General features: G+C 36.7%; 1 protein-coding gene across 3 annotated transcripts in view; it reads right to left on the bottom strand.

Moving 5' to 3' along the window:
• The window catches only part of Sik2 (salt inducible kinase 2), a 153,902-nt gene that overhangs the window by 106,171 nt on the left and 30,599 nt on the right, over positions 1 to 17,132 (bottom strand). The gene's annotated exons all lie outside the window — the stretch shown is intronic.

Raw genomic sequence — 17,132 nt, 5'->3', positions numbered from 1 at the left:
TGGAAGGGTCTATCTCCTTCCCTCTTCCCTTGATAACTCTGCTTCCTTCCTGCCATGCCATGAGCAAGCTTCCTCTGCCATGCCACCTGCCTTGGAGCCAACAGACAGTGGACTGAAACCTCCACCAACTGTGAGCCAAAATAAACCTTTCCTCCTTTAAGTTGTGGATGTCGGGCAGTATGTCTCAGCAAAGAGAAAGTCACTAAGACAGAGATTCAGAAAACTTAACTTCCAAAGTTACTTATTGTTAAAAGAAAAAAAATTAACAAATCTAATTTTGAAGATCTTAATTGGATTTATTTGCAATTCTAGAATGGTTAGCAGTCTGCATCCAAAATGGTTCAGAATGCTCCTGCTCTACCACATGGGAAAATAATATTTATAGCCAGAGAAAAGGAAGTGACAAACATAAAACAGAGGTGAGGTATAGACATAGTCGGAATAACTGCATCTCTAGTCTGTCATATTTAAACAAGGTGAAAAACCAAGGGAAAAACCTGAATAAACCCTTTAGTTGTGCTTCCTTTTAATTACTTGCTTTTAAAGGTCATGTAGCTTATATTCCCATTAATTCTGCTATAGATAATACTTCTGACATGGCTTACAAGGGTAACAGTTGCCTAAGTTGTTTTTCAGGATTTGGAAGCCACTTCTGTCTGACTTAAAATGATTGAAACCAACCCTTCACTAGGGCCTGCATGTATCCAATGTGTGACCTTTTGTCACCAGTGGGCAAAACTGCCACCTTCAGATCATGCCAATGTTGTCACTTTCTGAACATATTTCCTATGAAGAGCCATGAAGTTTAATTACATATGTGCAGACTATTGACTGCTTCATTTCCCCCTGCTTCCAGTTACCTTTCCTCATGCCTTAGACCACTCTGCTCCTTTATCCCATCAATACTCCTAAACTTAATCCTTGACGAGGTAGACTGGAGACTTGGGTTTCTGTTCTCACGTTTGGCTGCCTCAAGGATAAATTCTGGTTTCATCATTTGTGATTGGCCAAGACTACTGGTTACAAGAATAGATTACAGTCTATTTACACATCAATATGGACAAAGATCTTTAGGCCAAACTTAAAATATGCACAGAGGCAATTTTAAACAAAATTTAACATTATTCACATAGTTACTCTATGGCTGAGTTAGGATAAGAATTTAAATTTGTGATTCTAAAACCCATTGTCTCTTATACAGTACACATAATAGGAAGTGAAATCGGAAAAAGAAGCCAGGAGTGGTGGCACATACTTGTAATCCCAGCACTGGGAGACTAAAGTAAGAGGACAGAATGTTGGATCCCAGGCTGGGCAACTTAGTGAGTCTATTTCAAAATTAAAAATAAAAAGGGTTGGGGATATTGCTCAGTGTGAAGACTCTGGGTTAAATTTCCAGTACCTACCAACCAACCAACCAACCAACAAACAAAAAATCTAAAACAAAACAACAAAAAAACACCAAGAAATTAGGAAAAGAAAAAGTCAGGTTTATACCATAAAGGAGCTAACTGTCAGACAAAAAAACTGGTAGACAAGGAGATGAAAGATTTTTAAAGAAAAGAAGTAATACTCCAAGCAGTACAGTGAATGTGTGTGTGAATTTTGTTTTGTTTTGCTGTACTGGGGATAGAACTCAGGGACACTCCACCACTGAGCTATATATTCCTAGCCCTTTAAAATTTTTTAAAATTTTGAGACAGAGTCTCACTAAATTGCCCTGATAGGGCTTGAACTTGTGATTCTCCTGCCTCAGCCTCCTTTAGTGCTGGAATTACAGGCGCAGGTCACAAGGCAGGTTCCCAGTTGTATTTTAGATTAAACTGGCAACCACGCATAAAATAGATTGATAAGAGAAATACTGGCGATAAGAGACTAATTGGGATGTTAATCATAAATTGGTAGTGAATTAATGAGGGACTAAATTAGAGTTTAGGCAATGGAAATATAAAAATAAATAAAAGCAGAAATGAGAAATATTTCAAAGAAAAAAATCGTTAAGGCTAGGCAACTAATTAAAACATTCAATAGTACAAGGAAAATGGTCAAATTGGCGAGAGAATTATGAATAGGAAGAGTTTGTTTAGAAGAGGAGGTAATGTACTTAGGCTTGGCATCTATTTTTATAATATCAGAACAGAGACTTGGAGTTCTGGAAAATTTAAAGGCTAAGGTTGAAGAATTGAGAATTACTTGATTAGAGGCACTGAAGCCTTTGGAATAGAAGAGCTCACCAAGGAAATGCTTTTCTTAAGGGATAGAAAAATGAGACAGACAAGGTCTGTCTTTTAAGACAGGTCTTAAAAGCAGGAAAAGAAACTTGTCACAGAAGAGAATTTCCTAGAAAAAAAGAGTGCTTGGTAAATTTCAAGTGGATGCAGTGAAGACAAAAACAATGAGGACTAAAAAGCAGCAGCCAGTTGGATTTTAGTTTATTGGTGACACTACTAGATGCTGTATTTATACTGAGTTTGTAACTCCACACCTTGCAAATATCACCTCTGCCTTTTTTTTCAGTGGTGGTACTGGGGATTGAACCACAGCCTTTTCACTAAGCTACATCTCTAGCCCTTTGAAAAATGTTTTATTTTGAGACAGGGTTTCCCTAAAGTTGCTCAGACTGGGATCAAACTTGTGATCTTTTTGCCTCAGCTTTCTAGAGTGCTAGGATTACAGGTATGCACTACCATGCCTTGCTTATCTCTGCTCCTTAATTATCTTTCTGACTTTCTAAAGAACTTTTCTAGTACTTACCACACAGTGTACTATAAAATAGTTGCAAGTGTTTTTACTTCTCCTTTAGGCAGTATCTTATTCATCATATGCCTATAGAGAAACTTAATATTTACTGAATGAAGGGCCAGATACATGGCTCACAACAGGATAAAGAAGCAAAGAGAACATGTAATATATTATTTAATGTTCAGTTTACCAATAGAAAAGTTGAATATTTATATATTTTTAAATCTTGGTATTTAAAGAAAAGTAAATCTATTTAAACATGGTCACATATAGGCAGCTGTGTTAGTTATTTTTCTTTCACTGCAGAGACAAAATACCTTACACTGAAAGTTAAAGGGATAAAGGTTTATTTGGCTTACAGTTCATAGAGGTTTCAGTCCATAATCAGCTGGGTCCAAGGCAGGGTGGCAGAGCAGAAGACAGCAAAAGCAACAAGAGATCTTATTCAGACTACTTAAAACAGGTAGCACTCACACTCTTAACCCTAGTGCCCTCAGGCATAACACTGCACTATGAATCAATTCCGGGGTCACACACTCTAGATCTAGCCACTTCCCCCACCTGTGACCACATGAGGCTTTGGGGGGACATCTAGACACAAGCCATAACAGCAGGGGCAAAAGATTATTTTGTTTTAAGATGGCAGACTGAGAACTGGCTAGTATCTTCCTCTTATGTTAAATCCTGGAAATGACAAAAAGTTGTTTTAATTGACCACTTAACAGTTAATACTGAGTGTCACTTGGGCAGCACATTTGTTTATGTACTGATTATCCCCAGCATCGTTTGGGGAAGAGTCACTTCAACCAGTCGATTCTTGTATTGAACAAATTTGATAAAATTGTCATTTTTATATTTCCTGTTGTATTATCTTATAAAAATAAATAAAAAAGCAATTTTGGTCATTATATATTGAAATAAATGGACTGCTGAGTGGTTAACTAGTAGACAAAAACAAAAAGAATTGATAAGCTAGAAACTGGGAATCTACAACAGACTAAATAAATCAATCAAATAAAGAGGAAAATCATAGACCAAGATCAACATGGACCTTTAGAGGTAATACAGACTGACACAGACTCACACACACACACATGCAACAATAGAACTACTTGTGTTCCAAGCCCAGAGGTGTATATATAGGAACAGGAAAAGGCCAAGGAATCATCAATAGAATTCTTAGTTGAACTACCACAATAGGTGTAGTCAAATCAAATTTGTCTGGGTTCATTCCCTGTACAATACACTTCTGAGCATCCAGAGGTTGCTTGGCCTCAGAAGGGGGTAGTGTGTGTTGAATCTTGGAGCCACAGGGCAGAATGCTGGGACACCCAGAAGGAAAGGAAACATTCATTCTCAATTGATTAGCCACGAGAACATCTAGCCCAGAAATACTTTCTACTCACTCCACCATTCTCACTGAAAATCCTGGTTAAAAACCCCAGTGGCAAGTTTTAGCCCTTTTCCTAAGGGTGGGGGTTCCTAGACAGACAGGAAAGAGTATAGCAAGGAATTTCAGTGATGAAGATGCATATGTACTAAGAATGAGCCAACTCTTGAGGAATGTATACTCCACTTAAAATAGAAAAAAAGTTCAACAAATGAAGACAATACATAAAGAAATAAGGTTAAATATAATTGGAATAGAATTTTAAAACAAGTATCTTTGACTTTTGCTTCTAGTCATGATATAGCAACATGAACCAGACATACTCTTTATTTAAACAACTAGAAAGCTGTCCAAAATATGTAAAAACAACTGCTTTCGGACACTGAACAATAGGCAACATAGGACTATGATCCCTGAGAGAGGAGAAACAAATTAGTTGAGGCCTGTGATCTCTTGGTTTTCTGCCTAGACGTACATTATGGACATAGCAGGGATAAGAAACCTAAGCAGAACATGGTTTTATTACTGAACAGAGGAGACAGAAATCAGAATTCAATAATTCTGAGAGAAGTGAAGCAGAGTTCTATAGAAGAGGGAGCTATGTAGAAAAATAAAAAAGCTGAGAAATCAGCATAGGATTGCCATTAAATCTTTGCAAAATACTAGGACATATGTGCCTAGGATGAAATTCTATATGATCAGGCAAAGAATGACTAGGTTAGTGAGGTGAATGGTTCCTAGAGCTCATGTAGGGCTAAGCATATTTAAACTTCCACCAACTTAAGTGCAGAGTTTTCATTGACTGATCAAGGCATTTAGTAGAGACCTTACAAGGACCACAACTTAGTAGTGGGACTAAATTACCTCTAGTGTAAAGGCTACTTCAACTCCTACCCTAACAAAACTTGATAGGCTTCAACTAAACTGTAAATAACTTAACTGCCTACCAAATCTCAACCCTCTTTAAGGAAAGACAACAAAATCCAGAAAATCGACGATGTAAAGATGACCATGATTCGCATTAAAAAAACAAAAACAAAACAATCTATATACATACATATATATATATATATATATATATATATATATATTAACTATATATGGCGAGAAGTAGAAAAATGTTACCTATGACCAGGATGAAAACAGAAAACAGAAGCAGATCTAGAAATGATACAGATGATGGAATTATCGGAAGTTATGACAGTTATAATTACATTCAAGTATTTAAAGGAAAACAATGTAATGAGAAAAAAGAAACATGTAGAGATAAACAGGCTCACTACTTTCCCAGAGATAAGAGATTATATCACATCTATGCAATCAGAATAGGAAATAGGAAAAAGAACCAATTAAAGAACTTAGAAACAAACAAAAAAACCTAATGTTGAAATAATCAACTTAAGAAAACTAAAGCTTCAGCAATGAAAAACATCCTGAACCAATAATTTACACTGTAGTGTCCTTCAAAGACTCAGCAAACTGGTAGCCCAAAAACTCTGCAAATTAGTCTAATGTGAAGCTAGAATAAGGATGATCAGTTGAAGACGGTTTAAGAAGTGATTCAATTCCTTGATCTCTCTTATTCTATGCAAAGAGGTGAGTGCCCTGATTTCTATCCCAGTAGAAATCAAGAGGCTTATTCTTTTGAGAGACTAAAATAGAGGGTCTCCAGACTTATGGACCCTAGGCACAATTGAGGAATATCACAGGCATACCACAATGAAAACAGAAAGATTAAATAAACACATGAACATTGCATACTGACACGCCTCACCTTTCCTCACTCATGGAAATTATGGCAATCAGGCCTTTATGTTCTGGGCAGAAGATTAGAAGCTTCTCAAGTTTAAAAGAAAGGTATTGAGAACTCTTATTATAAGAACACAGTCAGATCACCTTAATAGTGATCATAGCTAAAAATCCCATCTTTTGGCTCAGTTTCCAATTACTGTCTTAGTTTCTCATTTTTAACTAGGAAGTGGCAACCAAAAATATGTAGTAATCACCTAGACAAACCTTTTAACCAAAATAATCATAGCAATGGGAAAAAAATCAACTTGGAGGAAAAAAGAGACTAAACAAAAAAGAATAGAAAAAAGAAGGATGGAAATGTTGTTTTCAGAAAACTAAAAGAATACTGTATAAAATCATCAAACAACAGCATTGCTGTACTTTTATAAGGAATAGAGAGGGAATAAAATAAATTCATAGATATTAAAAATGTGCTTATAAAACAAGGTTGGAAGATAAATCTTATGAAATCCACCCAAAAGAAGAGCAAAAATTCAATAAACAAAAAGAACAGGAGAACAAAAAGGAAAGGAAAATTAGAAGGACAGTCCAGGAGAGGCAACAGCTGAGTAACAGGCCTATCGAAGACAGAATATTAGGGGAAGAAATCAAGACCTAAGTAATTCAAGGCAATTCCCCAGATCCAATGAATATGAGGTTTTATAATATAAGGACCTACAACTAGTCCAGCACCATGAATCAAAACAGACTTACACCAAGGCACATCACTGTGAAATTTCAGAACATTGGGGGACACAAAAAGATCTTGTAAACTTACATTCAAAAGGTAGTAAGAAATTCACAAAAAAGGATCAGGAATTAGATCACTTGAGGATTTTCAAAAGCAACCCTGGAAACTACAAGGCAGTGGAATAATGTTCTCATTATTCTGAAAGGAAATTATTACAAATTAAAAATTCTGTTCTCAAACTATTAAGTATTAGACATGTAAGATTACAAGACATGTCAGATCTCAAAAATTTATTCTTATGCATCTTTTCTTCAGTTTTACTCAAATATGTATCAAAGTTTTTCCCTGATCAACATTAAATTTTTTTTTTTGGTACCAGGGATCGAACTCAGTACCTTGTGCTTGCGAGGCAGGTGCTGGAACCACTGAGCTAAATCCCTGGCCCAACATTAAATTTTTAGAAGCTCCTATCCCCCTACTCCCCCCCCCCTTTTTTCTGAGACAGAGTCTTGCTATGTAGTTCAGGCTGGCCCTGAACTCATGGCAATCCTCCTGCCTCAGCCTCCAGAGTGCTGGGATTATGAGCATGTGCTACTACGTCTGGCATCTTCTTTTTTTGTTGTTATGGCACATGTTCTTTTAATTCTCCAGCTGGAAACACCCTAACTAAAATATAACCTCCAAGAAGACAGGGAGTTTGTTCACTGATGTATTTTTAGCACCTTGAACCCTGTCTGACATATAATAGCCTCTCAGTAAGCAAGGTGTAGGTTTTGATAGAAATTCTCAAAAATAGTTTTAAAGCAGGCAATGGGACAACAGCACAACCAGACTATTCATGTACGAAGATAAAATTAAGGCATTTTCAGAAATAAGATTGTCTTTAGAGGTTTTACTCAGAGTCCTCTTTTTGAAAGCAGAGAGGATATCTGCCAAGGGAAAAAAACAGAGCTTCCCTTATGTGGACTGTGGTTTTCCCATTTTACCCTGAGTAGGAAATCTATCCCTCTTACTACCTTAATTAACAGATAAATCTACCTCTGGTTTTCCCCTTTCATAATTAGCTTTCTCTGAATTAATTCAATCTTAATGAAATTTCTTAATGCAGAATTAATTTACTTACTAGAAATTCATCCTGCAAACCACAGAAAACTAGGGAGGTAATCAAAACAGACTACCAAAGTCTTCACATTCACAGAATTTGATTGGGTATGGTTACGGCTAAGATCAGGAGAACTGATGTTTTTCTCTGTCCCTTCACTGTAGCCATGCTATAGCTGCCAGCCACGGGAGTACTTTACTACTCCCAGCACAGAATTTCAGCTTTGAACCACAACCAAAGACAAGCAGCTAATCATCAGCAGGAGATAGATTAAATTTAAAACAGAAGTTAATAGGAAAACTGGACTGTTTTTCAAGAATCTGTCTTAAATTAAGGCCCATTATGCTTCTATTTCCAAACCAATGAAATTTACAAATAATTTATTTAGCTTTGGAAAATCTATTCCATTCATCAAACTTATGTTTAGAGACTCAACTTTATTTCCTGAGATTTAGATACATCAACTTTTAGACACAGAAAACTGACTATGATCCACTCTAGTGCAGAGGCCAAGTCACTCTTTTCTTTTAAATTCTCAACATTAGTCATAGTACCAAGAATACAGCACTTATCAAACTCAGGCAACTTAGATTTCTGCTCCTTGACATGCTGAGGAAAACAATGAGATTCAGAAATGGTTTTTTTTGGTACTGGGGATCAAACTCCGGTCCTTGAGCTTGTGCAGCAGGCAGAGAAACCACTGACCTAAATCCCCGGCCCTCAGAAATGTTATGTATTGGCTTGTTCAAAGATTTTCATATTAGAAGCTAACGGCAGGACTAGCACACATATCTTACTCCTGGGTTTTCTTGTCATACCTGACCCAATTTAAACAAAGTCACAGGGAGAGCAACAACAACTGTTTGAATCATGAATCATGCTGACTGGCTCTTTCACTTAGTTACTAGTTTCTCTAAAAATTAACTAGAGGCATGGTGGCCAGCACCACCCACACTGCCCCAGAACTGTCTCGGGGAAGCCAGCCGCCCCTGGACCATGCCGCTTGCAGGCTGAGTGGTATCTGAATCTGCACTGGGGGGGCGGGGGGAAGCAGGTGCTTGTGGCAGCGGCAGAGCAAGCATAAAGACCATGGTTATAAGCTCCAGAAGATAGAGCAGCAGTGAACAACAGAGAGAGGGCCTCTCTGAGGCTCCTCAGTAAAAAGTGAAGCCCACTGGGAAAGTGAAGCAAATCTCTGCAATAAAGGCACACTGGACCACCGTGGTTGCTAAGTTGGTGGGATCAGCACCTCTCATAGAAACCCAGACTTGCTTAGTGGGGAGGACAGCTGGAACCTGCAGTAGAACCTTGTGGAGTTCAATCCTGCAGGAGGTCAGGGACCTCAACTTGGGCCTTGAAACCAGAAATCAGCCTGAATCTCAGTGGACTACAGCTGGTTTGCTGAAACTGACTTAGATCTGCACACTGCTGCCCATGTTGTCTACCAGGACAGCAGACTGAAGGATACCCTGAAGGAGGGGGCCTTTTAAAAAAAAATAATATATATATATACATTTTTTCAATTCTTTTTTTTTCTCTCTCTCTCTCCCTTCTTGTTCTGCATTTCTCTCTCTCTTTGTTCCTGTTCTGGTCCTATTTTGGATTGTTTTTCTCTCTTTCCTTCTCTCAATTGTCATTAGTTTTATAGGAAGGTGAATACAGTTTCTAGCTTCCCTACTGCTGTTAAACAGTTTGCTCTGTTCTTGTCTTTGTTCCTTCACTCTGTCTTTTCCTCTTGTCTTCAACAGTTTCCCAAGATTTGAGTGATCTTCCTGTGTCCTCTAGGCTCACTTCTAACCCTTTCCTTTCCTATCTCTCTATTTCTCCCTCCCCAACTCCTAAGTCCTCATCCGGAAGGGTAAACTTGCTATAGTGAAGGGTTTATTTACTACAAACATACTTTGGGCAGGTCCTCCATTTTGATCTGGTTCATGAGGTTAAAGGTGACAGATTAATAGCTACCACAAATTGTCATTTTCTAAGCTGTGTTTGATGCTATTGTTGATGCTAATTGTATCACCTGGGCTAAGGAGTTGTGATTGATCTAATCAGTTGTCCTCTCTGGTATACTGAAAATGAGATTGCCTAAGAGTCATTAGAGACCCAAAGCCTAAAGACCAGCTATACCTGGAAGACACCTCTGGGAAGCAAGCATTCAATAAGGGTTCTAAATACAAGCAATAAAGATACTCCCAATAAGCAATATTGAAGCATCAGCCCAGGGATTAAACCAAAAACAGCATCAACAACAAAAATAGAAATGAGAAGACACCTAAACAAGGCACAAATTCAGACTTCCAGCTCACAACAGGCAAATTCTGGGGGCAACGAAGTGGAAAAATCTGATTATCAACCACCTGGACACCCTGAACTGATAGCATGGGAAATAACAAAACAGATGAGGCTGTAGAAAAATTCAAAACAGAAATAATTTCCCAGATAACTACAGAGATGGTGAGCAGAATGAGAGACATGATTAGAGACTCTAGAACAGAAACATAAAAAAAAAAATTAGATGAGCTCAGGACCATGATGGAAGCCATGAATGCCCAGCACAGGAAAGAAATGGAAACCATGAAAGCCCAACATAGGAAAGAAATGGAATCCATGAAACAGATTCAGACAGATATCCAGGAGATTAAAAACCCATTGAAAGTATTTGCAGCAGAATGAGCCATTGTGAAGATAGAGTATCAGATATAGAAGACAGGATTGTGATTGGTGACCATGAAAAGATGCATTTCTTAAAAATAGTAAGGGACCATGAGAAATCGATCCAGCTGCTAGATGATGCAAAGAATAATAACATAAGACTGTTAGGCATCCACAAAAAATCAAGAGAAAGTCCAAATGACATAAAAAAGAAGTAATGGTAGAAAACTTCCCAAGCAGAGGAAAATAATTTGACATACACATAAGTGAGGCATATAGGACTCCAACTAGCCATGATAAAAAAGAAGCTACACTTAGACATATAATAGTCAAGATTCCAGAAATCCAACAGAAGAACAAAATCCTACAAGCAGTTAGAGAAAAGAAACAAATTACATACAAAGGAAAGCTCATCAGAATCACAGCAGACTTTTCAACACAAACCCTCAAGCCAAGGAGAGCCTGGAGTGAAGTATTTCAAGCCCTAAAAGAAAATAACGTCCAACCTAGATTGCTGTTTCCTGCAAAATTACCTTTCAAAATCGATAGGGAAATTAGATATTTTCATGACAAAGAACACTTGAGAAACTTCATGAATACCAAACCAGCACTCCAAACAATTCTAAACAATATCCTAGAAAAAGAGGGTCACAACTCCATGAGGCCCAACAGAGCAAAGCCATCAGGCAAGGCAAGAAATTAAAGGGAAAGACAGAAAAATAAAAAATAAAAGAGCAAACAATAGGAAAATATGACAAGGATAAATCAATATGTATCAATTATAACCATCAATATTAATGGCCTCAATTCATCAATCAAAAGAAATAGACTGGCAGAATGGATTAAGAAGCAAAATCCAACAATATGCTGCATACAAGAAACACAATTCAAAAAGAAATTCATAGGGCTAGGGATTTAGCTCAGTGGTTCTGGCGCCTACCTCCAAGTGCAAGGTCCCGAGTTTAATCCCTGGTACTAAAAAAAAAAATTCATAGACTGAAAGTAAAAGGATGGAAAACAATGCTCCATTGACAAGAACCCAGAAAAAAGCAGGGGTAGCTATTTTACTTGCAGACAAGGTAGATTTCAAACCAAAACTAATTAAGAGAGACAAAGAAGGTCACTACATCTAAAAAGGGAACAACCCAAGAGGAAGAGATGACAATCACAAATGTATATACACCAAATACTGTGCTCCCAACTATATAAAACAAATATTAATGGACATGAAAAACCCAATAAGCATTAATATAGTTGTAGTGGGGGACCTCAATACCCCACTGTCACAAATAGATCAACTACACAGAAAATCAACAACGAAATACTAGAATTGAACCAAACTTTTGAACAAATGGACTTAATAGATGTCTATAGAGTGTTCCACTCCACAAAATCAGAATATACATTCTTTTCAGCTGTACACGGGTCATTCTCCAAAATAGACCACATGTTCTATCTCATAGAACATGTTTAAGTAAATGCAAAGAAACTGAAGTTATCCGCTGTATATTATCAGACTATAGTGCAATTAAACTGGAGATCAACAGCATAAAAAACTTCAAGAACTTCTCAAACACATGAAAATTGAATAACACTCTCCTGAACAACCAATGGGTCACAGAGGAAATTAAAGACAAAATTAGACAGTTTCTACAATTAAATGATAATGCCAATACAACACACAGGAACCCATGGGACACAATGAAAGCAGTTCTATGAGGGAAATTCATAGCAGTGAATGCCCATACTAGGAGAACAGAGCGAGCTCAAATAAACAATCTAATGTTGAACCTCAAGCTCCTAGAAAAAGAAGGGCAAGACAAACCCAAAGCTTGTATGAGGGAGGAAATTATAAAGATCAGAGCAGAAATCAATGCAATGGAGACTAAGAGAATGATATAAAGAAATCAATGAATCAAAAGAATAAATAAAATCGACAAACCCTTACCCAACCTATTAAAAAAAGGAAAGAAAAAGCTCAAATCCATGCAATTAGGAATGAAAAGGGTGAAATCACAACAGATCCAGCAGAAATCTAGAGGATCATCAATATCCACTTTGAGAACCTATACTCCAATAAAATGGAAAACACAGAAGAAATGGACAGATTCCTAGATATATATGAATTACCAAAGCTGAACAAAGAAGATATAGAAATTCTAAACACCCCAATTACAATGAGTGAAATTGAAAATGTAATTAAAAATTTACCACAAAGAAAAGTCCAGGTCCTGATGGCTTCACTGCTGAATTCTACAAGAAATTTAGGGAAGAGCTAATGCCACTACTTCTCAAACTCTTTAATGAAACTGAGAAGGAAAGAACACTCCCAAATTCATTCCTGGAAGCAAGCGTTACTTTGATTCTGAAAGCAGAGAAAGACCCAACCAAAAAAGAGAACTACAGGACAATCTCACTAATGAACATAGATGCAAAAATCCTCAATAAGATATTGACAAACAGAATGCAGAGGATCATCAAGAAAATCATACACCCTGACCAAGTGGGATTCATCCCAGGGTTGCAAGATGGTTCAACATTTGTAAATAAATAAATGTAATACAGTATACTAACAAACTTGAGGACAAAACCCATATGATCATCTCAATAGATACAGAAAAAGCATTCGACAAAATCCAACACCCATTCATGATAAAAACCCCACAGAAAATTTGAATAGAGGGTCTTTATCTCAACCTGATAAAAGCTATCTATGAAAAACCAACAGCCAACATCATACTAAATGGTCAAAAACTGAAAACCTTCATGCTAAAATCAGCAACAAGATGAGAATGTCCACTATCACCACTCCTGTTCAATATAGTTCTGGAAACATTAGCCACAGCAATTAGAAAAGAGAAAGAAATAAAAGGAATAAAGATAGGAAAGGAAGAAGTTAAACTGTCATTATTTGCTGATGACATGATACTCTACATAGCAGACCCAAAAAACTGCTAAAAATCTTCTAGACTTAATTGACAGATTCTGCAGAGTAGCTGGATACATGGTCAACACTCAAAAATCAATAGCTTTCTTGTACACAAATAACAGACTCACTGAGAGAGAAATTGAGGAAACAATTCCTTTCACAATAGCATCCAAGCAAATGAAATATCTAGGAATCAATCTAACGAAGGAAGTAAAAGACCCTTACCTTGAAAACTAAAGCACAATGAAAAAAGAGATTGAAGAGGATATCAGAAAATGGAAAGACATCCCCTGTTCCTGAGTAGGAGGAACCAACATAGTAAAAATGGCCATACTTCCAAAACTGCTATATAGATTCAATGGATTCCCAATTGAAATCCCAACAGTATATTTCACAGAACTAGAGAAAACAATCCAAAAATTCATTTGGAGCCAGAAGAGACCTAGAATAGCAAAAGCAATTCTAGCCAACAAAGACATGACAGGGGATATCACAATCCCTAACATGGAACTATACTACAAAGCCACTGTGATAAAAACAGCATGGCACTGGCAAAGAAACAGACCCAAGGATCAGTGAAATAGATTAGAAGATGCAGACACAACTCCAGAGATACTATTAAAACAGAAACACTAAACTTGCTGGGAGATAGGTTAGGTAGAACTCTTGAAGACACTGGCACAGGAAAAGACTGTATGAACAAAACTTCAGTAGAATGGGAACTAGCACAGAGAAGCAACAACTGGGATCTCATTGTATTAAAAAGCTTCTGCACTGCAAGAGAAACCACCAACAGAGCTAAGAGACAACCTACAATGTGGGAAAAAATTTCTACCAGCTGTTCCTCAGACAAAGGACTATCTAGAATATATAAAACTTTAAAAAAATCACACACCCCCAAATTTAAAGACCCAATTCAGAAATGGATATCTGAAATGAACAGATATTTCTAAGACAAAGAAGTAAAAACAGCAAATAAACATATGAAAAAATTTTCAACATCATTGGTCATTAGAGAGATGCAGATGAAAACAACACTGAGATTCCACCTCACTCCAGAAAGAATGGCTGCTATCAAGAAATCAACCAATAACAAACATCGGTGGGGTTGTGGGAAGAAAGGAACCCTTCTCCATTGATGGTGGGAGTGAAGACTGGTGCAACCATTGTGGTGATCAATATGGAGATACCTCAAAAACTAGGATTAGAGATCCCATTTGACCCAGCTTTCCCCTACTGGGTATCTTCCCAAAAGAATTTTAAAAATCATACCACAGCAATATATGCACACCCATGGTTATAGCAACACAGTTTGTAATAGCTAAAACCTGAAAACAGCCCCATTTCCCATCAACTGGAGACTGGATAAAGAAGATGTGTTTTTTTTTATAAAATGGAGTACCACTCAGCCATAAAGAATGAGAAACTAGAGACATTTATAACTAAATGGATGCACATTGAGGCCATACTCTTACGTGAAATAAATAGGACACATGTGTAAATACCGAATAGTTTCTCTGGTGTGAGAAACTGAAAGTGTAAATAAGAATCAAAATGTATAATAGATAATGTGAAACTGAAAGAAAAGGTCTAAAAGGGAAGAGGAAGTGGGAGGAGCAGGGGAAAGGAAAAAATGAGAAAAGGAAAAAATGGAAACAAAGTTTAAGTAGGGAGGGCAGGGGAATGGGAAAAAAATAAGAACCAAGATATATCATGTAAAGGTACAAATTCTCAATGATGAATGTCATCATATTATACACCTAAAAGGTACCAATAAACTTAAGGGAAAAAATTAACTAGAAAGCTTTACATATAATTGAATTAAATCTCATATCTTCAAGATAACTTTATCACACATATCTAATAAAAATTCAAAGAGAAAGATCCTAAATTTTAAACCAAGGATGGTCTGATTTTATATGCATAAATTCTACATTTATATATCCTTCTGTACACACCAATTTAGTATCTTTCCACACTGACATCTACCATATTCAGATGTGTGAAAACATTTGCCTATACATCTGTACAGCAGATTATGTTCAGTCAATAAAACCCATACACACTGTGCCTGGGATGTGACTGGAAAGAATGATAGGGACAGATCATTATACTGATGCCATACTAACTTGTAATATTATTCTAAAGGCAATGGGAAGCCACAGAAATATTCTAAGCAAAAAAAAAAATTATCTGCATTACAGAGAGATCATTGTGACAGTAACATCAAAGACAGCTTAGAAGGACAATTCTGGAGGCAGAGAGATATTGGGGATAGGCTGTTAAAGAAACTAAAGTGAGAAATGATAAAGTTCTAAACTGAAGCAATGATAGAAGAAACTGGAGAAGGGAAGATAAACTTATGCAATATTGCAACGGGGACCCTAGTTAATACTAAGTAAGCAAACAGACAAACAAGCAAACAAAAACTCTTTAAGAGTCATAACTGGTTATATAAGGTGAATAAAACCTTCAAAGTTTATTTAAACTTAAAATAGAAAGCAAATGAACTACTCTGCTAACATTACCTTCAGGCTGTTAAGATAATAAACACCAGCCATAAAAATTATCCCTTAGGTTCCTCTGAGTAATCCAGTGTCTTAAGGTAGTGTTTTGACTAAAACAAAGCCCGTTTTCAGTGATCACAGCTGGGATCCTAATATGTTACCACTGTAAGGGAAAGACAGGAAATGAATCAATAAACCTCAGGCACATGTTCAGCCTGGAAAGATACAGCATTATCAAGGAGCAGAAATCTGAAAACAAAGGCTCTGAGTAATTTAATTACCAGGCCGGAATTTGCTGACTGCCAATTTAATTGTTTGAACAGTGCCCAAACTGTCTGAAGAGGTGACCAACCTATGATTTTTGTACCACTTAGTACATATGACCACTTGGGCATTTATGAAAAAATAATTCTAAAGAATGTGGGAATCTTGAAGAACTTTCATTAATCACACCTGTGATTCCAAAGGAAAATTTTTAAAAAGTCAAAATTCATTTGGCATTACATATTTCATACTGATAGACTAAGAAAACAATAACCTTCAGAGATAAGCACCAACTGCTATATAAGAACTGGAAGAGAAAAGTTACCCAGATTAAATATACATACTTTTATTTATCATGATATTCTGGAAAGAGTATTTTGAGTGAGGTGCAGTAAAGAAAGTAACTGTGGAATGGTAACAGTAAGTACTCAAAGACCACTCAGTATTATAGAAACCAATTTTCTCCTTTGATTCAGTTGGTATTTCCTCATTCATGTTGATCTCTGAAAGGGTAAACACTCCTTTCAAAAACTGAACAAAGAAGTACCTCAAACTACTTAACCTGCCACAATGTTCTGTTGGCTTCATTGAATAAATAAGGTCTATAAGGTCAAAGTAGACTATTACACCATTCATTTAACAGCTGTTTATGAATTGTGCTAATAAGTCCTCACCAGAACTTCTAATCTATTAGAAAACACAGACACAAAGAAAGATTGTAAATAACAATGAAAGGTAGTATGTAGGTAAATCCTAAAATGAGTTATGCAGGCAAGAAAACTACATAGAATGCTCTCAGAAGGGCGAATCAACAAGGGTAGACTGAAGAAGACTTTATTAAATAAAGACAAGAGCTTCAGCTAGAATTTTTAAAAATGCAGAATTTAAATCACTGGAGAGCTTAAAAGGGCTCTCAAGGGCCCAAATCAATAGGAGCACAAGATTTTGAATCGGAAATTTATATGTTCTATTCTTACAATCAGTATGAGGATCAGCTTAGTTTTAGGTTTTGTGAGTGATAATTAGATTTAGTCATTAAATTTGCTGAGAGTCCATTGGGCAGT

This window comes from Heterocephalus glaber, unplaced genomic scaffold (assembly GCF_053883595.1).
Source record: "Heterocephalus glaber isolate CG9 unplaced genomic scaffold, H.glaber_assembly_v1.0 deba00001429, whole genome shotgun sequence".
In the NCBI taxonomy this organism is placed as follows: Eukaryota; Metazoa; Chordata; class Mammalia; order Rodentia; family Bathyergidae; genus Heterocephalus; species Heterocephalus glaber.
This window is presented reverse-complemented; position numbering and strand designations above follow the sequence as displayed.